Source organism: Geotrypetes seraphini, chromosome 10 (genome assembly GCF_902459505.1).
Source record: "Geotrypetes seraphini chromosome 10, aGeoSer1.1, whole genome shotgun sequence".
Lineage (NCBI taxonomy): Eukaryota > Metazoa > Chordata > Amphibia > Gymnophiona > Dermophiidae > Geotrypetes > Geotrypetes seraphini.
This window is the reverse complement of record NC_047093.1, coordinates 42856897-42883056: the sequence shown is the minus strand read 5'-3', so window position 1 is coordinate 42883056 and position 26160 is coordinate 42856897. Positions and strand designations below refer to the sequence as shown.

The window sequence follows — 26160 nt, the reverse complement described above, 5'->3', positions numbered from 1 at the left end:
TTTCTTGAAGATCCTGATTTTTATTAGGTAAATAATAGACCTGGGTGAAAGGAGGTAATGAATCTTTCGATACTTCCAATATCTCCAGCAAATACCGTTTTAACTTTCTCTTGGAGTCACTGTTGAAATTCGTGGAAAATTAATCAATCTTAAATTATTATTCCTAGAGAAATTTTCAAATGTCTCTATCTTCCTTCTTAGATTTATATTATCCTTAATTAAAGTGTCCTGAAGCAACTTGGAAGATTTAAGTTGATCTTTAATACACTGGATATCTAATTTTGATTCTCCCAAGTCAGAGCCATGAGTTGTTGGCGAAAAGTTCAGGTTCTTTTCATCTGATTTTTTCATGCTGCCTTTTCAGAACTTCCAAATAATAAATTTGGTCAATTGTTTGGTACAAATTCATAATGAACAATCCCTCTGATACCAAAAAAGGTTAGCAACATCTTTTTTGACTCTTGATTTGGACTGGCAGAACATTTTTGGTCATGGAGAATAGGCTGACTTCCATTGTGTACTTTGACGCTTTGTTTCAGGGTCGTATTGGTACACCCATGTTTCTAACATGGCCCAAAACATTGTCTATCAAACCTCTGTTCAGACTACAACTGATTGGATAAATATTTCCTTAGAAAATCAAGATCTTATATTCTGATGTATTTCTAAGGTGCTCTCCAAATATCCTATCGCAATTTAGTGAAGAATTTTACTATTCCTTTAAGCATTTTAGTAGACCTCAGAACCACCACTCCTCCGTCCCACCAAGGTGTTTCAACGGGGAGATCCAAGTGGTGAACTCCTCGGTCTGCTTAATTTTAAATATAGTGCAATTCTTATCGTTTTTAGACTTTGAATTACTTGATTACTTATCTCAGTAATGGTACGCTGGGATATATTAATTATACATAAAAGTAACACACTAAGGTGTAAAAAAAGTTCTCAAATCTAGCACTGTATAAATTATCCATTATACCTCCTTCTTTTTGTTCATAATAATTCATTTGTGGGTTGGATAACTTAGAAGTTGATCCGCTTGTGTTGTTTGACTATTTGGGTTTCTGCCAGGTACTTTTTTTTTTTTTTTTTTTACCTGAATTGGCCACTTTTGGAAACAGGACACTGGGCTAGATGGACCATTGGACTGACCCATTATGGCTATTCTTATGTTCTTTTGATGTTATTCAGTAACGTCCCTTCTTTACTGGTTATAATGGTCTTTGGCCAGTGACTGGATCCAGTATTTTATTCCTCTCTTTCTTTGTGGTAAAAGTTCCTCTGTACTCCAGTCACATTTGTATCTTGTCTCTCAGGGGCAGATTCTCAAAACTACTGTAAAATCTGCCTTTAATGTGCTCGCTAAAGTAGTTCCAGCCAGTTTAGTATGCATGTATTTTAGCAGCGGATTATTAAAACAGCTTACCATGGTCTTTTCCAAGTTTTCTAGCAGTGTCTGATACTGCCATGCAAATGTAGTACAACAAGGTCATTAATATTAAAATGACCACTCCGAGTGATTCTCTATAATCACCGAGTGATTCTTTAACCTCATTATACTAGATTTGTGACCAAAATGTGTTGATTGGCTCAGGAACTGTCAGGAATGTAAGGCTTGACAGCTACCGTCAAGCAACCCCCCGACACCCCCACCCCCCAGCAGTGGGAGAGAAGCCCTCCTGCCATCACGCAATATCCTCCTGACACCCCCCTGGCAGTGGGAGAGATGCCCACTCCCACCCAGTGCCATGCAACTCCCCAATACCCCCATGCCTCCAATGACCCCTTGCCCCCTCACCTTACCTTGTTTACAATTGCTGACCAGGAGAGCGTGGGCATCTCTCCCACTACTGAAGGGGGGTGTCATGTGTGTATGGGGGGGTTGCTTGACATCAGCGGTGGGAAGGAGTGGTCATCTCTCCTGCTGCCGGTGGGGTGTTGGGACAGGCATTGCTTGGCGGCGGGAGGGAGTGGGCATCTCTCCTATTGTCGGGGGAGGTGTCAGGGGGTGTTGCTTGGCAGTGGGAGTAAGTGATCATTTCTCCCGCTGCCATGGGAGGGAGGGGTTGCTTGACTTCAGCAGCGGGAGGGAGTAAGCATCCCTCCTGCCTGTCTTTGATTTGTTTTTTTTGTGTGCATTTATTCTGTGCATGTGCCTATCACTATCATCAGCGTTGGGCACATGCAAATTTAACGAACCTTCGCTACTCTCCGCCAACCTCATTTGCATGTGCATTTTTTGGGGAATCGCTCACCTTTATGAAATTGCTACAATAACGGCTGCAACAGTGGCCCATCAGTTTTTAATGCAAAGTTTTGAGAATCTAGCCCTCACTCCCTTGTGGCCCTAGTGCTTTTTTGTCTATTTGGACAGGCAGGTTGATAAAATCCTGAGGGGGTTCTACAGTATTTACTGATACACTGGAAACATTTGGACCCAACACAGTCTGTGTTTCGACACTGTGGTCTTCCTCAGGGGTCCTTGTAGGTCTTAAAAACAGGCTCGTGGATTATATACTAGAAGCAAATAGTTGTCAGGATCTGGACCTTCCATGGATATTTGGGTTATTATAGTCTAGCAGCTAATTCACATTCTTATACTCATCCCAAGAAACTGGGAAGTTTATCTGAAATATACCTTATACGGGTCCAAATGTTTTCAGTGTATCGGGTCCTAGACATTTTCATGTGGATTATCAAGTTGTTTCAATAAAGCCTTCGTCTTGGCCATCAACACTCCACAGGTTTGTGTCTCTGCCATTATTGGTCATATCTTAATTTTCCTGCTACGTCTTTATCTTCTTCAGATCTCTGTTTACCTGCCAGTTATCTAATGGTTCATCTATGTCCATTTCCTAGAATATTAGCCTCATGGGCTATATTTTTCTTTCTTTTATTAATACCTGGAATCTTTTTATTTCAGCAATAAATGCAGACCATTGAGAAACCTAGCTTGGTTTTTATGGCAGCTCTGTGTTTCCTGCTGTTGAATGTCATTTTCAGTATTCAGAAGTCCACATGGGACACATGCTCCCTCTGCTCCAGAAATTGGGACAGGAGTAGATACTCATAACTTGTTAAATATTTTGGTGACCCTTACTCGATAAAAACACAGAATGGGAATTCTTTTTGAATATGCCTGACAGAGGTTATCTGCTGCCAGATATCTTTCATGAATTCAGACCCACTTCAATAAGGGTACCCAAGATGAAGCCAATCATAAATTAATAGAACTACCAAGTTACCCGGTTTCAGGAGAGGACTTTTCGGCCAGTCCTGGTTTTGAAACTTACATTCCAAAGCAGTGGGGGATTTGTAGTCCCTGATTTTACCCTTTGAAATCTGTTTTACTGGTCCCAAAATGCACCAGGATAGGAATTTGAGAAATCCAGGACTGGCCTAAAATATCCTTTTTGGAACAGAGTTACTTAGCAACTCTGAATGTATCATTGTACGTATTAAAAATAATTCTAGTATAGCCAGAAGAGATTCACCCAAAGTGGTTTACAATACATTAAATAGTAATCAGGTACTCAAATATTTTCCCTATCTCTCCCAGCAAGCTCAAAGTCTAACTGCGGTACCTGGGGCCTAAAAACCTTGGATCACAGACTTCCAGTGTTGTTTTACGTAAACTGCGATGACCAATTAAATCTGGGTATGAGAGTTAGTTGTATGCATCGTTGCATTAGAACAGTGTAGCTGATGTAAACCAAGACCAGTCTGGGAAAGCAAGCTAGCATGAAGAACTGGTGTTTCAACAAGGATTGTGTTAATATGGGAAAAATAAAGGCGTGTTGAGATATTTCCTTTAAAACGTCAGCTCCATGTTAAATGAGCAGTGATGTCAAATGATCCAAACCGTAATTACAGAGACTGGAATGAGCTTTGTAATACAAATGTAGCGCAGGGTTTTTGTGTCCTTGTTATAGTTGAAAGCACAAGTCTACGTTAAGAGTGCATATTCCAGGGCGTCCATTATGCTCTAACAATCAAGCTCTACAAATCAGGCTTGATATCCACAGAGATTCAGATTTTATGGTAGTCGGTCCTTCGTTGCGGGACACCCCACAAAAAGAACTGAGGGCTATTAACTGTTTGCCTGCATTTAGGAAACAACTTGAGGCACGTTTGTTTTCACAAGCATTCCCTTGAATTTATACCTAGATGTTTTAATATTATGCTGCAACTTGTTTTTGTGTTTTTTTGGGGGGTTGCGTGTTTTAAACTGTGTACGATTCTGTAGACTGCCCAGATTTGTAGATGTGTGGTGTATAAGAATTTTTTTAAATAAATAAAGAAGTGTGCATTGACTCAAACTGTCATAAAAACAGTATTTGGCCATGAAATGTCACTACCTAAGCTGAAGTGGACTAACAGGAAGCTAAAGGTCCCTTTTACAAAGCCACGGTAACAATTTTTCTACGGCAAATGCACCGAAGACCATAGGAATTGAATCATTCTCTCTGCAAGAAACTCCCCAACCCCTATATGTCCTGTCTGTCTGCTTAATTAGATTGTAAGCTCTTCTGAGCAGGCACCGTCTATTGCATGTTGATTGTGCAGCATTGTGTACACTTTTCAGCGCTATAGAAATGATAAATAGTAGTAGTATAATAGTGTTCCTCATATACCTTAGGGGTCCTTTTATTAAGGTGTACTAACCAATTTAGTGCACGCTAAATCAGTTAGCGCAGCTTAGTAAAATATGAATTCATTAGGAATGCATATTTTTGGAACATTTCATTTTGTTATATTGTCATGCTCCAGGCACAAAACTAATCTAATGTCAAGTGCTAATTGAGGACTAGAGGAGGAATCTTAGCACATCTCTGCTGATGGTTGGTTTGGGAGAAGTGTAAAAGAAATATTCAAAACATTTTTGAAAGTGTAGTTCTAGTAGGAGACGCCAGGATGCCTGTGTTATTTATAGAAGGGGGTTGCCCTCTCTTTAATATGCTTCCAATACAACTTTGATTGTATACATACCATCATTCTCCAGTACTCAGCTGTCTAAACTGTGTACAGAGCTAGGCAGTGCCAGGACTTTCAGACTGACTTTCTTTCTTTCATGTTTCCACAGTACAGATATAAAGCAGATTAAAGCCACTTCTGTAATTAAGCAGAAACAGAGTGCCTTATTAGCTCTCAGAAATTAAGCAGCTTTGAAACCGAGACCCCCTTCTTTTACAGAAGGTGGTTGGCGGACAATCAAATGCTTAAAAAAACAAAAATAAAGTTATAAATGCGTAAGATTCCAGGCATTGTGGACTACCACTGTCTCAGGAAGGGAGTAGGGCTGCTGAATGGCTCCAGTTTATGGGAACGTTGATCCAGTTCTGAGTTTTGCTCTTTGCATGCTTCTATTTATATTTCTGCCCTCACCGCCTATTATTCACTTAACCCCAAATTCTATAAAGTCCGACTTAGGTCAACATTGGAGCACCTGGTTGATGTGAGCACTTAACTTAATTGATTAATAGGCTAAATTGGCACCAATCATTGGCAAGTAACACCTCATAATTGACGTTAATTGGACTTAATTCAATATTAGGTGCCTATCTTGGTAGGCACCTAATATGCTCCTACTCCAAAGTGCTTAGTTAAAAGTGGGCATGATTAGGGAGCAGATCATGGGCATGTTTTTCGGTTTGCCATAGGCACCGTTGTACATCTAACAAAGGCGCAGACATTTAGACCATGAAAACCCAGGCATAAATACAGTGTGCCTAAAAGTTAGGATGCCTACCGACGCCTAAACTCACTTAGGCTGAACTAAGCGTGATTCTATACAGTGTGCCTAACTTATATAGAATCGCACTTAACGATGCACTAGTCAGCACCAATTTTTAGGTGACATATATAGAATCAGGCCCTTGATATGCCTTTATTAGGGTTATCATATAGCTCCAGAGAAAGGAGGACAGATTGAGGCATTCAGATTCTCTATAGGGTGCCGATATTGGTGATGGCCGATCATGTGTTAATCATATGAAGGCACTCTATAGAGAAATGTGCCTCTGAGAAAGATAGGGACCGGAAATGTAGGCCAGGGTTTTCTGGGCCTACATTTCTGGCACCTGTCTTTGTTGTGAATCGTGCCTATGTAGGCGCTTTATGGTGCCTAATGCCGCCTCTGGCATTAGCCACGCACATAGTGGCATTAAGCACAGTATCGTACCTATGTAGGCGCGATTCTGGCGCCTTTTATTTAGGCCTTTACGAAAGTTATGGTAGGAGGGGTGTTCCTTAATTGTGCTGCTAGAGAAATCCACCATTTTGTTGCCAGACATGGGGAGGTTCTAGAGTGAAAAGTTTTGTATTTGTTTCCTCCAGGATCTGGGAATGTTATTCTCATATGATTGCTGACCCAGGTTGTATTTGTCTTTGGGAGGTATTTCGATTAAAGATGTGGTCTGCGGTTTCGCTATGGAAGACTAAAAAGATTATTCATTCAATTTTCTATACCGTTCTCCCAGGGGAGCTCAGAACAGTTCACATGAATTTATTCAGATACTCAAGCATGTTTCCCTATCTCGGTGGGCTCACAATCTATCTAATGTACCTGGGGCAATGGGGGGGATTAAGTGACTTGCCCAGGGTCACAAGGAGTAGTGTGCCCATGGTGCTGAGGCTGTAGCTTTAACCACTGCGCCACACTATGGCGGGGTGCAGGATCATCCGGAACTGACCCCTGCCCTCAACATAGCCCAGCTGAGCGGTTACTGGAGTGGCCAATGAGAGATTACAAGCCCAAATAAAGAGTCCAAAACATGTATCATTCATAACCAAAAGATTCTTTATTGTTCCCCACAGGAATTAAGCTTCAAGAAAACTAAAGTTCATCAAAGTGCTTTGTCCTGCACTTGAATGTATCATCTTATCATTTCTTCATGTTGTCATGATACTCACCCATGCCCCCCCCTCCCATGGCAATGCCCCCTTGGCAGATCTGCATAGAAAGACAGGCGTTATTCTATAAAGGGTCTAGGACTATTCATTGTGGCTGTTTCATTTGCGGCCAGTTCATTGCAACTGTTTCAGTAAGGCCGCTTTAGTGCGATGAACTGGCCATAATGAATCCAATTCAGCATTTTGAGGGGGTGATGCCCCCTATCCCCCCAAAATTAGACCTCCAAACATTGGCCTTGGAGCAGTAGATTGCAGGGCGAAACTGGGAAACAGGCAGCAGTGTCTGGCGGGGAACCCGGGCCCTGAAGAGAAAAGCTGCCACCGGAGCTGCCGTGTCTCATCCTTTAGATGCTTGGGTGGCAGTGACTGGTGGTAAGCCCAGGTAGGGCTGGGGCATCTCTGTAGTGTTGGCTAGTAGGAAGCCTGGGCCCTGGGGGTAGAAGTGGTCACCAGAGCTTTCAGATGCTTGTCGCATGGCTGGGGCCTGAAGCCCAGCCTCCCAGTAATGGGATGATTCATCATGGCCATTTAATCGTAGCTGCCCTGAAACATCCCGTGATGAAATGTCTGTGATGAATCGTCCCATTCCATTCTATAACTGGGCAAATGAGTGTGTTTTCAAATAGACCTGCTGTTTTTGCTCATTTTGGTGCATTGCATCAACCAGAATGCTTTTCTGAGCCAAAACAGTGCCTAACATTGGTGCCGTATATCAATTTCTTCCTATATTTTATAAAGGCATCTTGGTGCATACATGCTGCTATAGAATTCGTGTCATCGGCACACTCCTAACTAGAGGCACCTAGTGATAGAACTGCACCCTAGATCCTTTATGGAAATTCTTCTTCACCCAGAGAGTGGTAGAAAACTGGAACGCTCTTCTGGAGTCTGTAATAGAGGAAAACACCCTTCAGGATTTCAAGACAAAGTTGGACAAGTTCATGCTAAACTGGTGAGACTGGACTCATTTGGAGCACTGGTCTTGACTAGGGTCCGCCGCGTGAGCGGACTGCTGGGCAGGATGGACCACTGGTCTGACCCAGGAGCGACAATTCTTATGTACTTATGTTTAAGGCATGCTAAGGAACCAAATGTGTGCTAATGGATGCGCAGTCCTGGACATTTTTCTAAGTTTCAAGAGGGAGGGTGAACCAGTTCCTCCATATATCAGTGACTAGCTTTCAATTGCTGTAATCTTTTCTTCAGTTTGGTGCAAAATCTGAAGCAATATGGTATACTTATACGATGTAATAATGAGAAGAAAGGAAAGATCTGAAAGGCCAGCCAGGGCAACTTTCTGGAACTGGGGATTTTTACAGAAAAGGTAATTGCTATTTACCAAAGGAAATGGAGATTGACAGAAGAAAACCAGGAAAGATGGGCATAATGACAGACTGAAAGGGCATCATCTGATAAGCTAATAGTCTGTTCCTTGAACATCTTATCTTTAGCAGGGGTGTTGAGTACCAGGAAAAAATAGATTAACAATGAAAGAGGCATTGGGGCCCCATTTGAATGTTAAAAGACATTACAACCATTGTGCAGTAGGACAGCACCAGGACAGGAGGGACATTTAGATTCCAGAAGAGATAAGCAATCCATCCAGGACTTTGAATTATTACCTTTTGTGCAGAAGGTTTCCACCACTGTTGCACACATACAATGTGAGGAGGGATTTCTAAATATGCATGCAGCCATTTTGGTATGTGTGTACAAAGATCAAGGAGCATCTTGCTTTATTTGACTAATCTATAACCTCTTGTCTTTCAGGAGTGGTTTCTGGTTAAAAGCAGGACTTGAGCTGGTGACAGCAAGGTAATTAGCAGCTGGCTGTTGTTCTAGGATGCCCACTTGTCTACCATGGGAAGATTTTGATCTCCAAGGGATTGAATTTTTCAAACAACATTTGTTAAATTGCTCTTGTCCAATTTAGTTCAGAATTTTGCAAAAAGGACATATATATCTCATCTCTAATAGTCAACCTCAGAACAGTCTTTGGAAATTTTTCACCATCGTTGATTGTAGGGAAGAGAATGCAGCAGATCCAGTCACTTGCTAGCATAACTTAGTTCTGATGAGTCTGATCATGGATATGCATATTAAACCAACTGGAAAACTTTCTCCTCTGTTCAACAAATTGTACATTTATGTAAGCGTCAAGTGAATTTTTTAGTCTTGAATCATCAGCATCAAAAGTAAGAACATAAAAATTGCCATACTGGGTCAGATCAAAGCCCTGTATCCTGTTTCCAACAGTGGCCTGTTTAGGTGACAGATACCTGAGAGGTTCCCAGGATTATATCATGTGGACTGTATGAGTAAGTCTTAAACTGCTCCATGCAGTGGCATAGCGAGGGTGAGACACGGGGCGGTGGCGCTCTTCCTCCGCCCTCATCTCTGTCCCCCACTCCTTCCCTGATTCCCCCCTGCTGTGCATGCGCCCCCTTTCCCTTTCCCCATAGCCCCATGACGTGAGACATAAGAACTTCAATGTTCTCCTTGCGACCCCGTCGGCTCTTTCTCTGATGTCACTTCCTGTGCGTGACACCCGTAAGTGATGTCAGTGGGAGAGACAACGTGGTCACGAGGAGCACATTGAAGTTGTTGCTCGTGATGGTGAACAACTAGAGGTACGGGGGAAGGGAAGGGGCGAGCATGTGGCAAGGGGAGGAGTGGGAAGAGGGGGGTGGAGAGGAGGAGGAGTGATGGCGCCCCCTGCCCCCCCTTACTACGCCACTGGCTCCATGCTAAATAGCACTGAGGACTGATGTGATGAGGGCTTTCTCCAATACTAAGAGAACTTTTAAAGGGATCATGGTGCTTAACCACAATGTTAGGAACCTAACATATGGCTGACTTATCCTGCTGTCCACGGAGAACTCCCGTTACAGGTAAGTAACTTCGTTTTTCTAACTGTGAAAACTGGCACAGGCGTAAGAGCTAATTTCAAAATTTAAAACAAGTTGTTCTGATATTTTCATCTACCATAACAGCTATGAATCTTATTCTTAAGCCTGGGTACGTGGAGCAACTGAGTAAGGCGCCAAATTTTGGAGGCACAAAAATACTCCGGCCAAAGAGAAGCCTGTTCCCATTTACTTTAGAGCCTTGCCATGGCCCTTCTTGCTCTCCTGTCATTGAGAACTCTAATATCCCCTATCCTCACACTCTCTAGAATCTGCTGTCTAGTATTACTTTTGGGCGCTAAAATATTAAATTGGACCCCGATGATCTCAATCTCTCAAATTTACTAATTCTCACTGTAGTACTTGCATTGTGCCAAAGACATTTTGGGCTTCATTCTATAAATGGTGCCTACTGGTGGGCACATAGGATGGGGTGCCTACGAAGTTAGGTGCCTAATTTTATTTTTTGAATTGGTTTATTGGTGCTGATAATTGAAAGCACCATTAAAAAGCAATTAAAAAATAATTTGGGGGTAGGTGTCTAACTACTACTAATCATTTCTATAGTGCTATGCAGCGCTGTACATTAAACATGAAAGTACCAGAAAGTAAGCATGGTTAGTGACAGAGTTTGTGTGTGGATTGTGTTAAGCACTGGTATTTTAGGCCAAGAAAACTCTGGCCTAATATACCGGCACCTAAGTTTTTGATACCTACTGGCACTTAACTCAAGTTAGGCACCAGTGTGCATGATTGTATAAACGGTGCCTAACTTTGAAAGACATGCAGTAGGCAGTGGCATAGTAAGGATAGGAGGTGCCCGGGATGGTAGCGCCCCTCTGCACCCTCCTCTCTGTGCCCCAAATTCTTATGCACCCTGCCCCTCCTTCCCACCCGCCCATGCCACACTTGTGCTCTCCATCCCCCCTACCTCTTAATCTTTGCCAGCGTGAATGGCTTTTGCAAGCATGCTTCTTGCGCCAGCATTGGATTCCCTCTGATGTCACTTCCTATCCCCGTGACCCGGGGACAGGAAGTGACATCAGAGAAACAGGCAGAAGTTGGAAGACGTTGCTTGCGTTAGCGAAGATAATACGAAGGTCCGTACCTTGTCGGACGCAAGGGTGGCATAATGTGGCAGGGCAGAGAGTTGCCAACACCCCCATCGACTTGGCACCCCGGGCGGTCTGCACCCCCACACTCCCCTTACTACGTCACTGGCGGTAGGTGCCATTTTCCTAGGTGCCTACCGAGTTAGGTGCCTTTTATAGAATCAGGCCCTTTCCTTCTGGAGTTCATAGAATCTCACCAAAATTTTCCCTGGAAGTTGAGTTTAATAAGACTAGTAGCATACAGCACGATAGGAAATATCTCTATTGTTCAGTCACATTTTCTTGGTCTCTGACTGCATTTCTTGGTACTTCAGGATAAGAAAGGCCCAGCTGGAGGTAGATTGCTCTTTCCATTGGCCATTGACTAACAGAGAGACCCCACATGTATGAGTAAAAGAAGCTGGAGTCTTACACCTGGGTGGGTCTCCCTAAGCCAGGGGTTTTCAACCCATTCCTCTGGACACATCCAGCCAGTCAGGTTTTCAAGATAGTTGTATTTGTGTATGATCAGAGATATTTAAAAAAAAATTATTTCGAAGACTCAGTTATTTGTTGATGTGAATGAATTGAGTTCAAACAGCAATCTATGTAAGTTCAGAGATTATTTTAGCATTTAGAGGCTACAGTTATTTACTGGTGAATTTATGTGGAGAATTTGAATATAGCCAGTGGGGTGGGTTACAGCAGCTTTGTTAGATAGATCATGTACTGTTTTAATGACTTTGTATGTAGATTGTAAACTGTCTAGATTTTTTAGGTGGTACATAAATCTTTTAAATTAATAAATATATCCACATCCCTTTCCCCAACCTTTTTATTTTTATTGTCATCCCCGATTCCCTCTTTCTTCGTGTTTTCAATTGTTTTCCTTTACGTTTTGTCTTCTTTCTGTTCTTACCTTATTTAATTAATTATTTTTTTTTAATTTTTTTTATTGTAAACTGCTTAGATTTGCCTTCTGGTTTTATATTTGCGGTATATTAAATAAATTGAACTTAAATTAAACTATATGCATGAGACCTGCATACAAGGGAGGCAGTGCATAAAATGACTATTTCATGCATATTCGGTGTGGTTATGTTGCAAAAGAGACTGGCTGGGTGTGTCCCAAGGACTGGGTTGAGAGCTCTGCCCTAACCCTATCTGTAGGCATTTTGCCCCGTTCCTCCTTATTACATACAACTTCACGCTGCCCAATAATGACATTTCTCCTCTAGAGATAGAGTAGTGGCCCTTAATTGTATGGGTTCTTTTGTAGTAATGACCGCAGAAGCCTTAACAAGGGCTGGAGCTGCGGGAGCTATGTCTGTTCTGCTTCCAAGTTCAATGAACAGATTTATCTTATTCTGATACTAAACGGAATTGCAAACAACCTTAAAGTTAGCTCGAAAAGGCAAAGCTGTGAAGGCGATCCAGTAGCATTGCAGAGTTATTTATCCTAAGGTGCCTGATTGCATTATCAGCTGACTACTAACTAAATACAATTCTTTTTTAAATATGAAATCCACTGGACTATCAGTACAGAATATTATTGCTCTCAAAGCAACAGGCAAACCAAACATCAGGGTATCTTTTAAGTGATAAAGGCAGTGTTTATGTTCAATGACATTTTTGTTAACATTCATTAATGTTCTTGCTTCGTCTCTGCACTTTCTGTTATAAGCAGATCAAAGCACTGAATTCACTTCAAGGACTTATGTACGTTAGTTCAATACATCCCCAGCTAAATAATGTCATCAGAATGCAAAACAATTCACAAGATAAAAGGGATGGGACGACTTCCCTATGAGGAAAGGCTTAAAGCGGCTAGGGCTCTTCAACTTGGAGAAGAGATGGCTCAGGAGTGATATGATAGAGGTCTATAAAATACCAAGTGGAGAGGCAAGGGTAGATGTGAATCTCTTGTTTACTCTTTCCAAAAATACTAGGACTAGGGGGGTGTGCAATGAAGCTACTAAGTAGTAGTTTTAAAACAAATCGGAGAAAGTATTTTTTCACACAATGTGTAATTAAACTCTGGAATTTGTTGCTGGACTATGTGATGAAATCAGTTATCTTAGCAGGGTTTAAAAACAGTTTGACTCATTTCCTAAAAGAGAAGTCCATAGGCAATTATTGAGATGGCTTGGGAGAAATTCACTGCTTATTCCTAGGATAAGCAGCATAAAATCTGTTTTACTATTTGGGATCCAGGTAGATACTTGGGACCTGGGTTGGCCACTGTTGGAAACAGGATACTGGGCTTGATGGACTTTCGGTCTGTCCCAGTATGGCAACTCTTGTGTTCTTTTGTGAGCCAAGTATAGGATAGTCAAGCTATCACTGATGAGGTTGGCTCTTAAGCACTGGTGGAATGAGGCATTATGACATCACAATCTCAGCTCTGGAATGTTGCTACTCTTTGGTTTCCTGCCAGGTACTTGGGACCTGGGTTGACCACTATAGGAAACAGGACACTGGGCTTGACGGACCTTCGGAATGTCCCATGAAGGCAATTCTTATGTTCTTATGATTAATATGGCTCTGCTGCTGATAGCTCCCAGTTTGTGTTTTGGGCCCAGGGTGGTTAAAGCATTGCTTTTTGTTGAATTGCTCTTGGCCCTTGGGAGCCATTTCAGAAATTAAGATTCTGCACCCAGATGTGACCACTTGTTCTAGTTCCAGTGCCACACTTCTGTTTGCTGTGCATTCTGTTGCAGATAGGACATCGCCACAGGAAAGCTGGGAATAGTTGCCCATTGCAGGAAGCCAGGGCGGGCTGTGGCTGTAACTTTCACCCAAATTCTCTAGACCAAATTAAACAGCCTACATCATTGTCATGTTAAAATGGTGATCAGCTTATCTTAGAACTCTCAGTTTCCTCTGACAGATTTGGATAGAAACAGAAAATTCTATGGCAAAGATTCAGAAATTCTGTGGCATTTATAAAGCACATACTTGAATTGCTGTACATATATTTTCCTATCTGTACGACTTGTTATACACTAACTTGAGTGAATTCCTTTCAAAAAGGTAGAATGGTCTCCAGACTCAAGAGTCTCTCATACGAAGAAAGACTGGGCAAACTACAGCTATACACTCTTGAGGAGCATAGAGAAAGGGGAGACATGATTGAGACATTTAAGTACATCACGGGTCGTGTCGAGGCGGAAAGTGATATATTCTTCCCCAGGGGACCCTCGGTCACAAGGGGGCACCCGCTCAAACTCAGAGGAGGGAAATTTAATGGTGACACCAGAAAGTATTTCTTCACAGAAAGGGTTGTAGATCACTGGAACAAACTTCCGGTGCAGGTGGTCAAGGCCACTAGCGTGCTCGACTTTAAGAATAAATGGGACATCCACGTGGGATCCCTATGGGGGTCAAGCTAAGGATCTGGGTCATTAGCACTCAGACTTGATGGGGTGGGTCAGAAGAGTGGGCAGACTTGATGGGCTGTAGCCCTTTTCTGCCGTCATCTTTCTATGTTTCTATGTAAATGAATCCTGATAAATAAATATACTTCATGTATAACGCAAACAGGCTTAAATAATAAGGGGGCACTGGGTTTAGTGTGCCGCTGGCCAAAAAGTCTGCAGGACACCGCTATATATGGTGCTTAGTGTTATATGCTGTTTTGCTGCAGAAAAGTGTTATAATGGAAGCAAGGCAGGTCTGCACAGAACTACATAGTAACATAGCAGATGACAGCAGATGACGATCTGTATGATCCATCCAGTCTGCCCAATAAAATAAACTCATTGCATAAGATATGATGTGTTATTAAATCTGCATATTTGATCTTGATTTGTCCTTGCCATTTTCAGGGCACAGGCTATAGAAATCTGCTCGGCTCTAGCCTTGATCTCCAACTACTGAAGCTGCCAACCAGCCTTTCCTGACCGAACCACATGCTTTAGAGGTTTACCAGCCACAATCAGGGCACAGATCTCAGAAATCTGCCCAGCACTAACCTTGTTCTCCAACACGAAAGCTGAATCTGTCCATCCACGATCAGGGCACAGACCGTAGAAAACTGGCTTTGTAGCACCTATGTGTTTCCATATGGATCTGAAAAGGGGGCATAATGATGGAAGAGTCAGAGGCATTCCCTTAAAATGTACACAATATTATAGAATTTGGGGTATTTATGCCAACTTGCACATTGGGATTTACGCCTGGTTTCAGTTGAAGTAAATGCTTGTGCCAAAACTTGGTCTGGATTCCAGTGCTATGTGCTATTCTTAAAAATGGCACCCATCCCAGAGCACCCTTTGTAGAATACCATTCAGCAGCAATATTTTTTGGGCATTGATTTTTCAGCACCAGTTATCGAATCAGCCCGTTACTTAGGTACACCCAGTTACACTGAGTCTTTGTCAGTGGCGTGCAGTGAGGGCTATCAGGGGATTCAGTGAATTCGCAGCTCCACAGCCCTGTGGGTTATTTTTTTGTTGTTTACTTTTTGCTTGATGAAGTTTGATTTGTTGAGTAGGCAGTCTGCTCAACAAGTCAAGCTGCATCAAAGAAAAAGTAACCCTTCCTCAAAAAAAAAAAAAAAAGCAGGGTCTTGGGCTAGGGATTCTCTGAACCCCCTGAAGGGACCTGACACTACTGATCTAAATTTGATTGGCTGAGCAGCATCTGCCTGTTGCCTGCTCGACCAATCAAATTCAAAGCCGTGCCCTTGGGGCCTTTAGGGGGTGGGGTGATTCCCCCGAAGGCCCTGCCTGCAACTCACTGGTCTTTGTAACTGCATGCGCCTGAATGCAAGACACACCATTACATTCAGGGGTTACACTAGAATTCTATAACAGAATGTGAGCACCAAGATGACGTTATAGAAAAGGCTCTCACCATGCAGCTTCGGGATTCCTAAAAGAAGATGCTGACTTTCAGAATTTACTCCATGGCTACTCTTAATGAAAGTCTTTCCTCAAAAGATAAGTGAGGTCTAATCAATGTTCCAGTGATCTTTCAAATGCAAACTTATTTATAAAAATCAATAAGATTGGATTTAACTAAATAATTATAAACATTTAAGAATATAAAAGCGACAGTCATATCTTAGAGAGTGATTCCTAAATATCAAGTATGCTATGACTTGATGGTAAACTCTTTTTCCAAGAGGGATTACCTCCCCCTCTTCAGAGTTTCGCTTCTCTGAGCGCAATCAAAACATAGGATCACTCTCTTGAGACAATTGTTCATTTTAGTCAGTTTTTTCCAATTTCATAAAACGGCTTTACTGACTTCCAATATAATATAGGATATATAATCCCTCTTTTTTTGTTAGAAACGTAGTCTTAATTTTAAGCAGCATTATCCAGATAGCACTGCTAAAAATCCAGGTCTGGTCCCAGTGAGTGGTAATTATCTGGATAGGCAGCACTTCAACTTCGATAAGTACTGTTGAATTAAATAGGGTTACCATATGGCTCCAGAAAAAGGAGGACGGATTGAGACATCCGGATTTTACTTACATTTGTTTCAAGAGAAATAAAGCCCAGATGTCTCTATCTGTCCTCCTTACTTCCATTGCTTTCAGTAGAAGTAAAACCCGGATGTCTCAATCCATCTTCCTTTTTCTGGAGCCACATGGTAACCCTAGCTATATCTTTACAAATGTGCACCCACTTTTCACAGAACCCCTACCCAGAGGGGATAAAAAGGCAGGGTTAGGTTGGGGGATGAAGAGGGTCATTTTTGAAATCTGCACTTTCATTTTCACTTGGGTACTATGAATGTTCTTCAATGTGGGTGATCTGCAAATTAAATCCATACAAATACCGGCTTTCCTTTGCTGATGGAAAACTCCACAGGGCAGTGCCCATAGAAGATTTCAGAATTGTTCAGAATGAGGAATAGAAGGAGAAAATTAAAATAAAGTTACTTGAAGATATTTTCTCCCAGCTCCCAAAGGTTTTGCTGGCCACCCACATTTTTAGATTTTTTTCTTCCACTCCTGTTGATGTTCAAGATATGTCCTGTATACTAGAGAGCTGCACGGGAATGGGGATGATGGGAATCCCACGGGACCTGCGGGGATCCTGCAGATTTCCCCTTCGGGTCATGAGGATCCCGTGGGGACGCCCCCTAGGGTCACGGGGATCCCGTGGGGATGCCCCTTAGGGTCGTAGGGTTCCTGCGGGGTTGGATGCACTCGAGCCGCGAGGCTCGTCTTCTTTTCCCTACCTGCCCTGCCGCAGCACACAGCCGACCTGGAAGTTTTCCACGATGTCAGTGCTGACGTCGGAGGGAGGGCTTAAGCAAAGCCCTCCCTCCCTCCGATGTCAGCGCTGACATCGGGAAGACTTCCGGTCGGCTGTGTGCTGCGGCAGGGCAGGTAGGATAAATTCAAGGCAGTGGCGTACCAAGGGGGGGGGGGGGGGGTCCGCCCCGGGGCAGCCGTAGGGGGGGTGCAGAACCGGCCAGATCCCCTTACCTTCGTGGCGCTTTCCCCCGACTGACCGACCGACCGACAACAGGCCCGGTCCGACAAAACTCCCTGCCCTTTAGCCGCAAATCTAAATTATCTTCTTACAGCAGCTGGATTCAGGGCAGGGAGATTTGTCGGACCGGGCCTGTTCTGTTGTCGGTCATGTGGGGAAGCGCCATGAAGGTAAGGGGCAGGGAGGGAGAAAGGGAGGAAAGGTGGAGTGGAGAGGAAAAGACGCTTAAGGGAAATGGGTAAAACTGAGGGGGGAGAAGGACGTTGAAAGCACTGGGGAAGACAGAGGGGGGAGAAGGACGCTGAAAGGACATGGGGAAGACAGAGGGGGGGAGAAGGACGCTGAAAGCACATGGAGAAGACAGAGGGGTGGAGAAGGACGCTGAAAGGACATGGGGAAGACAGAGGGGGGGAGAAGGACATGGGGAAGACAGAGGGGGGAGAAGGATACTGAAAGCACATGAGGAAGACAGAGGGAGGAGAAGGACGCTGACAGGACATGGGGAAGATGGGGGGAGAAGGACGCTGAAAGGAAATAGGGAAGAGAGTGTGGGGAGAAGTCGCTGAAGGGAAATGGGGAAGAGAGAGTGGTCGAAGACGCTGGCAGGGAAGAAGACAGAGATGCCAGACTATGAGGGGAGCGGAGGGAAGAAGATGGGTGCCAGACCAATTTGAAAGGGGGGAGAAAGGGAGAGGCACAGTAACAGAGCAAATGGAAGATGCAGAGAAAAGAGAGATAGTGGATGGAAGGAATTGATTGAGAACATGAGGAAAGCAGAAACCAGGCAACAAAGGTAGGAAAAAAAATTATATTTCTTTTTTGCTTCAGGATAAAGTAGTATATTAGTTGTGTTGATAAAAATTTATAAACATTAGAGGCTCTGGTAGAAACCCATTTACAAAGTATGTATTCTTCACAATTAATATTTCCAAATTAATAAAGTCTCTTTGCTTATTTGTAAATGGGTTTCTACCAGAGCCTTTAATTCAATAGCATAATTAAATGAAATAACTATTTCTGAAGTTTATAGGGACGGGCGGGGACGGAAGGGATTCCTTGTGGGGGATGGAGGGATTCCTCACGGGGACAGGTGGGGACGGGTGGGATTTCTTTCCCCGCACAACTCTCTACTGTATACTTGCAGTTCTAGAGTTGTTCTGTGGCAATTAGCTGCAGTTGATATTACTCGGTTCTTGGCCTATGAACAAATATTTGCTTTTTTTTTTTTTTTTAACAGTCAAAGGAAAACCATCCTATCGCATACTGGCATCTTCAACCTGGCAAGTGATAAATCAGATTTATTTTCCACCCACTTGCTTCTAATCTTTGGCTGGGGTCAGCTCGTTAATCTTGTTTGGGACACATTCTTTAACAACCCAGATTTTTGAGTTTGACTTTAAGCTCTCAGCACCTGCAAGCAGGCCAGCTTTAGGGATAATGATGCCCCATTCCAGAAACCATATTTTCTGTGGAAATTTGAGGGAGAGAGGGAAGAGAATGACTATAACCATTTCATATCAAGAAATGCCTAAAATGAGCTTTCAATAAGCTCTTAAATTTAAAGAAACAGGACTTGAAGCAAAAGTTTTTCTTGGGTGGGGGTGGGGGGAGTGGAAATTGTTCTAGAGCTGAGGTGCAAGGAAACAGAAATCTGACACCCTCCTGCTGATTGTTCTTAAAAATCCAGAGAGGGGGAAGTCCTGCAAGAGGGGGGGGGGGTGGCTCAGTGTGAGGGGTGGGGTGGGGGTTCTTGACAGTAGGAGGGAGTGAGCATCCCTATTGCCTCTATTATGGTTCTGGAGGTTGGGGGGAGGGTTGTCAGGGGAGGGCCATTATGGGGGGGGCTCACTTTTTTTTAATGGGGCAGATATTGTGCATGTGTAACACACGCACATCTGTGCCATTAAAAAAAAGAAAAAAGTCCCAACAGCTGAGTGGCAGAAGGCTGCTTTGGGGCTTTCCCTGCCACCCAGCTGTTCGGGCTTCCTCAAACCGGCTCTGCGCAAGTGTGAGAGCCCATTTCTAAGCAAGCAATTGGATGGGATTACGACTGCCCACTACAAAACTCATTTGCATGGGCAGCCACTTGACCATCGATCACTGTTTAGAAAGCGACCCAAAAATTGGCTCACAGCGACCCGCATGTGTTTTGCACATCTAGCCCTGAGGCCTAAATTAAAAAAAAAAAAAACAACGGGCTGCTTTTGCAACCCGTTATAGTAGCAATTTTAAAAAAGTGAGTCATTCTTCAAAAAACGCTCATGCAAATGAGGTTGGTGGATAGTAGCAAAGACTCGCTAAATTAGCATGTGCCCATAATAAATGAACCCCCCCCCCCACAATAACAGCGGAAGAGATTCCCAATGTCTCTCGCCACCAACCACCAAACAATACCCAACCCCCTCTCGCCTATGGAAGAGTTGCCCATGCTCTCCCGCCACCAACCGGCAGCAGGGAGGGGCCTGAGGCTCTGAATGGCCCAGGTTATCTTTTATGCGAGATGATTCTGCTGGTTAGAGTTCACTTGTGCTCACAACTTAATTACTTCTCTGCCTACAAAAGTCCAGCTTCACATCATGTTCTCAAAACTTTGCAACAGTTTGTTTAGGGCCTCTTTTACAAAGCCGTATAGCGGCTGCTGCGCGACAACAGCCCTGAAGCCCTTTAAAGCTCTATGGTCTTCGGGGCCGTTACCGCAGCAGCCCGTTCTAAACGGCTTCGTAAAAGAGGCCCTCAGAGTTATGAGAAGCATTGATTAGTACAATTTAAAGTATTAATTTATACTCTGCCTATTAGCTAGGCAGAATCCATATAACATAATGGATTAAAAAAATCAACATAATCATCATAGGAGGAAATATTTTTTCATTCAGAGAATAGTTAAGCTATGAAACACACTGCCAGAGGATGTGTTAATGTAGTGGCTTTGGAGAAGTTCCTGGAGGAAAAGTCTGTAGTCTGCTATTGAGACAGATAGGGGGGAAGCCACTGCTTTCACTGGGATCGGTAGCATGGAATGTTGCTACTATTTGAGTTTCTGTCAGCTACTTGTGACCTAGACTGGCCACTGTGGAAACAGGATACTGGGCTAGAAGGACCCTTGATCTGACCCAGAATGGCTATTCTTATGTTTTTATGACTTATAGAACACACCCACCATAGAAATACAGGAAAATATTTGACAAAACTTGTGTTTATTATTCCCAAAGCGAGCATGCCTCTATAAAGTTAGTGCTACCAGTAAATCAGACTGCCCTTGGCCAAATCAGGTTAAGATTATTTATGTCCAGTTACTGTGTATGCTGTAAATTCTTAGCAAGAAAAGGATGTGAGATGTACGAGGCAGAAATGAGAGAAATTAAGTCACAGTATATACTTTATTTTATTATCAATTCAATGGTGTAGCGAGGGTGTTAGGCACCCGGGGGTAGTGGTGCCTCCCAGGCCCTCCTTTCCACCCCCTGTCCCTTCCTACCCCCGTACCTCTAAATCTTCACCAGGGTGAGCAGCTTCTCTGCCTGCTGCTCGTGCTGGCTTTTCCTGTGTTGTCACTTACTAGCCCCGAGACCCGGAAGTGATTTCAGAGGGAGTAAGGCCTGCATGAGCAATAGGCTAGAGTAGTTGCTCGCACTGGCAAAGATTTTAAAGAGGTACGGAGGGGGGGGGGGAGGGAGAGGGGGGAAGAGAGGGCGTGAGTGTGGTATGGGGGGGGGGCAGAGAGGTGCCAGTGTCCACACCGAGACGGCGCCCGTGGCAGTCCCCTGCCCCTCCCCCACTACGCCACTGTATCAATTATACATAAACTCATTTTTTTTACTGTCTGCTTTTCTTCATGGAAGACTGGTTTCTGAAAGGAACCTATATCTTCACATCTATGGATTTGCTCAGCACAGCAAGTACTAGTTTGGTAAGAAGAGGGTCATTAATTTTGAGTGATTTTAAGTGTTCTCTGTGTCTTTTCGAATTACCTTTCTAGGCATAAAGTATTGGCCGGCGAGGAAGGTATGTATGAGTCCTCTCGCGCTGAGGAAAAGCAGACTGTAAGTCTGCTGTGTGACCATGCACAGGAAAATGAAACATCAGACTGCGGCACGCCCTGAAGTCCATGTTGTTTTCTCAAAAGACGTCTATGGGCTGTGGGTTCTGCGACATGTATCTGATTAATAGAGCTTGCCTGCTGCTCAGTGTTATTCTTGAAAGTGCAATTTTAGTAATAGAAGAGATGATGATGGAAGTTGAAGATTAATTGGTCCACAGAGCCAGCCCAGTCCTCTCTAAATTAAACCAGCATCGGCTCCTGCCTACTCCCAACGATGTCTCAAACTCAGCTACTCAGCCACATTTCCCGAAGTGCCCCAACTCTGGTCACAATTCTCCGACTGAGCTTTATAATTCATTATACGGACAAAAGATAAATTTTGAGTCATTTTACACCTAAAATTGTGACCACTTGACTATTTAACTTTGCTATTTATTTGCACAACTTAGAGCCGCATTAGGCTCCACGGGAGGTTTTATGCTGATGAGGTTCTCCGCCTGAACACCGTTGCTACAGCTGTAGCGGTGGGAGGACTTTATCTGAGGCTTTTCCTCCCAGTGGGGCCTTCTTTGACTCATGTTTTAGCTCTTTTTACCTTCTACACCAGGGGTCTCCAAAGTCCCTCCTCAAGGGCCGAATCCAGTCAAGTTTTCAGGATTTCCCCAATGAATATGCATTGAAAGCAGTACATGCACATAGATCTCATGCATATTCATTGGGGAAATCCCGAAAACCTGACTGGATTAGGGCCTTGAGGAGGGACTTTGGAGACCCCCGTTCTACACGATCCATGTGAATGTGTTTATTATAGACTGTTATTGGATTTTTCACTGTTTCTGAGTTTTGACACAATTCTTCAGAACACCAGCCTCCACCACTTCCGTCAATAGTGATTTCCTCACTAATTAACTACCCCTTCCCCCCATTTCTGCTCCTCTCATCAACCCCTGAGATGAAAGAGCGTTCTGATTTAGTCATCCTTCAGGTCTGTACTGCACTTCATTTGTTCAAAGTTCATGTTTTGCCAAAGGGATCTGGCTGTGTCATTTTGTTTGGTAGCATGCATGAAAAAATTGACACAAGTTCCGGCAAGAGTAATTGTATCATAAATGTACATTAATGGTTAACAAAATGGCGTCCACTTTGATTAATTAATTAATCGGCTCCCTGAGCAAAGTCTATTCTGGAGAGAGAGACAATAAAGCTGGGGGTATCCACTCCCAAGGAGGTTATAGATGGCGTATGGTGGCACATGGCTACTAGGCTCAACAGAAACAGGGAATTTGGACTTCCCAACAATAGAAATTAATTTCCAGCTTCCTCCCTTCAATCTCAATCTAAACCGCATACCCCAACACCTTTCACTCACTCACTCATGCACATGTTGCTCATCCCCGCCCTGACACACAGAAACCCATTCCCATCATCCCCAAAACTCTATCAAACTCTATCTAGACCACACCTGAACCCCCTCCCCCAACAAAGTACCTCTTTGCCTAACACATAGTAAATGAAGATGATAACAGGGACCACTGGCCCTGGCTGGCTAATTTTGTCATACTCTACTCTCTCTCAACTGATAATCCTAGAGGATTATGTTTCAAGCGGTCATAATCTCACAACTAGACTACTGCAATCTGTCATTTTTGGGTCTCTCATAGCAGAGTTGTGCCAGATTGTGGCTGATCCAGAATACAGCCATAATAAATTGCCTAAGTTTAGGCATCAATTGTGCATGTAAGTTATAGAATTTTAGCTATTATACGTGTGAATGTTAAAAGTTATGATAGATAAGGGTGGGGAGGGGGGGAGGTAAGAGAATATTATATGTATCATTGTTGATTATTAAGAGATATATTTATGGTTATTTGTAGGATATGTTATCACACTTATTATAAGTTTAAAAATGAATAAAGATTAAAAAAAAAAAGTTATGCGCCTAAACGCTAGCCACAAGCTCAGTCTTCTATAACTAGGATTACCAGACATCCGGGGAAACCCAAACACGTCCTCTTTTTAGAAGATTGTCTGGGTTCTCGGAGGACTTTCCAAAACCCGGCAGTTTGTCCGGGATTTTGGAAAACCCCGAGTTCTGGCTGCGACTAGAGGGCCTTCAACAAGCATGCGCGGATGATGTCACACACATCCGCGCATGCTGGAGGCCTTCCAGGTGTGGCCTGGAGGTCAGCCCAAAAAAAAAGAGACGGGGTTTTTGGGTGCGGGGCTGGGAGAAGAGCGGGGCTGGAGGCGGAACGGGGCGGGTTGTAGGTGGAACAAGGCGGGGCCACGCATCCTGGTTTCTTCATCATTAATAATAATAATAATAATAATTTTATTTTTATATATCGCCAAAGCCATAGTAGTTCGAAAGGGGTCCTTTTACTAAAGCGCGCTAGCCGTTTCAGCGCATGCTAAATATTAGTGCGTGCTAACGCTAACGCGTCCGTTACAGTCTATGGACGCATTAGCATTTTAGCGCACCTTAGTAAAAGGCCCCCTAAATATGGTAACCCTATCTATAACTTACACACACAATGGCCTTAGCACAGAAATACTGTATAAGGGGGTGTTCACAGGAGGAGGAGGAGCAAAGGTGGGCAGTGAGCACTGTTCCCTCTAAGTCAGTGGTTCTCAATTTTTATTCTGTTGTGACACACCTGAAAGTTAATGTTCACATTGGTGACACACTGAACCCTACATTCACAGCTAAACAAAGAAAAAACATTTATCATTTCATTGTTACTACAAATGATGTAAGGGAAATACAGACTATGACGTACACACAAATAACAGAATAGCAAAATATTAAAACTATTATTCATTAATACCCACAAATTGCTCACTTTAAAATGCTAATTTTTACCCCCCATTTTTTTTTTTTAATTTTAATTCTAATTTAATTCAAATTTAGCCATATTTGTTACTGCTGAGGAAGAAAAGACCTCAGAACTGAATCTGTGACAGACTCCTCTCTATATAGCAAGTTCTTTTTCATTGGTCAAAAACCTCCTGTAATACTAGAATTTATTTTTCTTTTTTTTTTACTATTTCACAGGTACATTATGAGTAACGCTGAGGGGTCCTTTTATTAAGATGCGGTCACCAATTTAGCGCGCGCTAAATGCTAAGATGACCATAGGATATAACGGATCTTTAGCACTCGCTAAATCAGTGAGCGCACCTTAATAAAAGAACCCCTGAGTCTATATTTGTGTCTGCCTTGAGAGTGTAGAGGTGGATATATGTGAGAGGGTGGGGAAGAGGGGTGTGTGTGTGCACACGTATGAGTAAAGTGGAGGTGAGGAGTGAATGTGGAAAGGGTAGGAATGATGTGCATGTGTGATACAATGATGGGGATAAAGGGGGTGGGTGTGTTTCTGTGTGTGAAAGATGGGAGTGGAAGTGAAGAGTGAATGTGTAAGGGGTAAAAATGAGGCGTGTGATAGAGTTTTGGGATGATGGGGGTGGGTTTCTGTGTGTGAGGGCTGGGGGATGAGGAGTATGTGCATGTATGAGTGAGTGAAGGGTGTTGGGATATGGGGTTGAAATTGTGATTGAGGAGAGGAATCTGGAAATTCATTTGTATTGCTGGAAAGTCCAAAATTCCTTGTTTCTGTTGAGCCTAGTAGCCGTGTGCCACCATACGCCATCTATAACCTTCTTGGGAGTGGATACCACAGCTTTATTCTCTCTCTCTCTCTCTTCGGAATAGACTTTGCTCAGGGAGTCGATTAATTAATCAAAGTGGACGCCATTTTGTTAACCATTATTGTGCATTTATGATACAATTACTCTTGCCAGAACTTGTGTCACTTTTTTGATGCATGCTACCAAACAAAATGACACAGCCAGATCCCTTTGGCAAAACATGAACTTTGAACAAATGAAGTGCAGCACAGACCTGAAGGATGAATAAATCAGAACACTCTTTCATCTCAGGGGTTGATGAGAGGAGCAGAAATAGGGGGAAGGGGTAAGTTAATTAGTGAGTAAATCACTAACTCTAAAGTTCAAACAGAAAAGACCAGCTGGGAGGTGGCAGCCTCTTAGGCAGGCCTTTATTTTTCAGCTTACCCTGAGTAGTGGAGGGTCAGAGGTGATGTCTGCTTTGAGACCTTATCAGTAAAATAAATATTCCTGAGCCCTTTGCCTTGTTTGCACCAAGTTTATAAAAAAAAGAAAAGAAAAAGAAGGAAGAGAAAAGAAACAGTTTGATTGAAAATAATTAGGAGGGATAAAAGCATGGGTGATTAGAGAGGTGTCCTGGTGTGCACATTTCCTCTGCCTCTACATCTTGTAGGTTTGGAGGCCTAGATTCACTAACCTGGCCGAGTCAGTCCACTCCGTGTCCGATCCGAAGCAGGCCGACTGATTCACAATGGGCCTGTATTCAAATGGGGGCGATCGGAGGAATGTCCCCTACCAACCTCATGGATCGCTCTCCAGCGATCCAGACACATGCGCAGATCATCTACTTTGCCTGTAAATGGTCTGAACATGTGTTTGATGTCCGTGTTTAAAAAAAATTTTTTTAAAACCTTTTTACTAACAAGCCCATGGTTTTAACCTGCGGGTTTAAAGCGGTTAAAACCATGGGCTCGAGTCAGGGCAGGAGAATCGGAGAGTTGGGGCAGACAGCAGGGCTGGAAGATCGGGGCAGGAGAGTTGGGGTAGAGAGCAGGGCTGGAAGATCGGGGCAAAGAGCAGGGCGGCAATGGAGCAGGAGAGTCGGCAGGGACATGTGTGACTGGTCCCCAGCAGTT

General features: G+C 43.3%; 1 long non-coding RNA gene across 1 annotated transcript in view; it reads right to left on the bottom strand.

The window, feature by feature from the left end:
- Positions 1-6945: 6945 nt before the first annotated feature.
- The window catches only part of LOC117368382, a 40541-nt gene continuing 21326 nt past the window's right edge, over positions 6946-26160 (bottom strand). Inside the window, exons 2-3 of the long non-coding RNA XR_004540952.1 lie at positions 14881-14977; positions 6946-7797 (exon numbers count right to left, since the gene is read on the bottom strand). This is a non-coding gene — a long non-coding RNA (uncharacterized LOC117368382). The remainder of the gene's footprint in view (positions 7798-14880; positions 14978-26160) is intronic.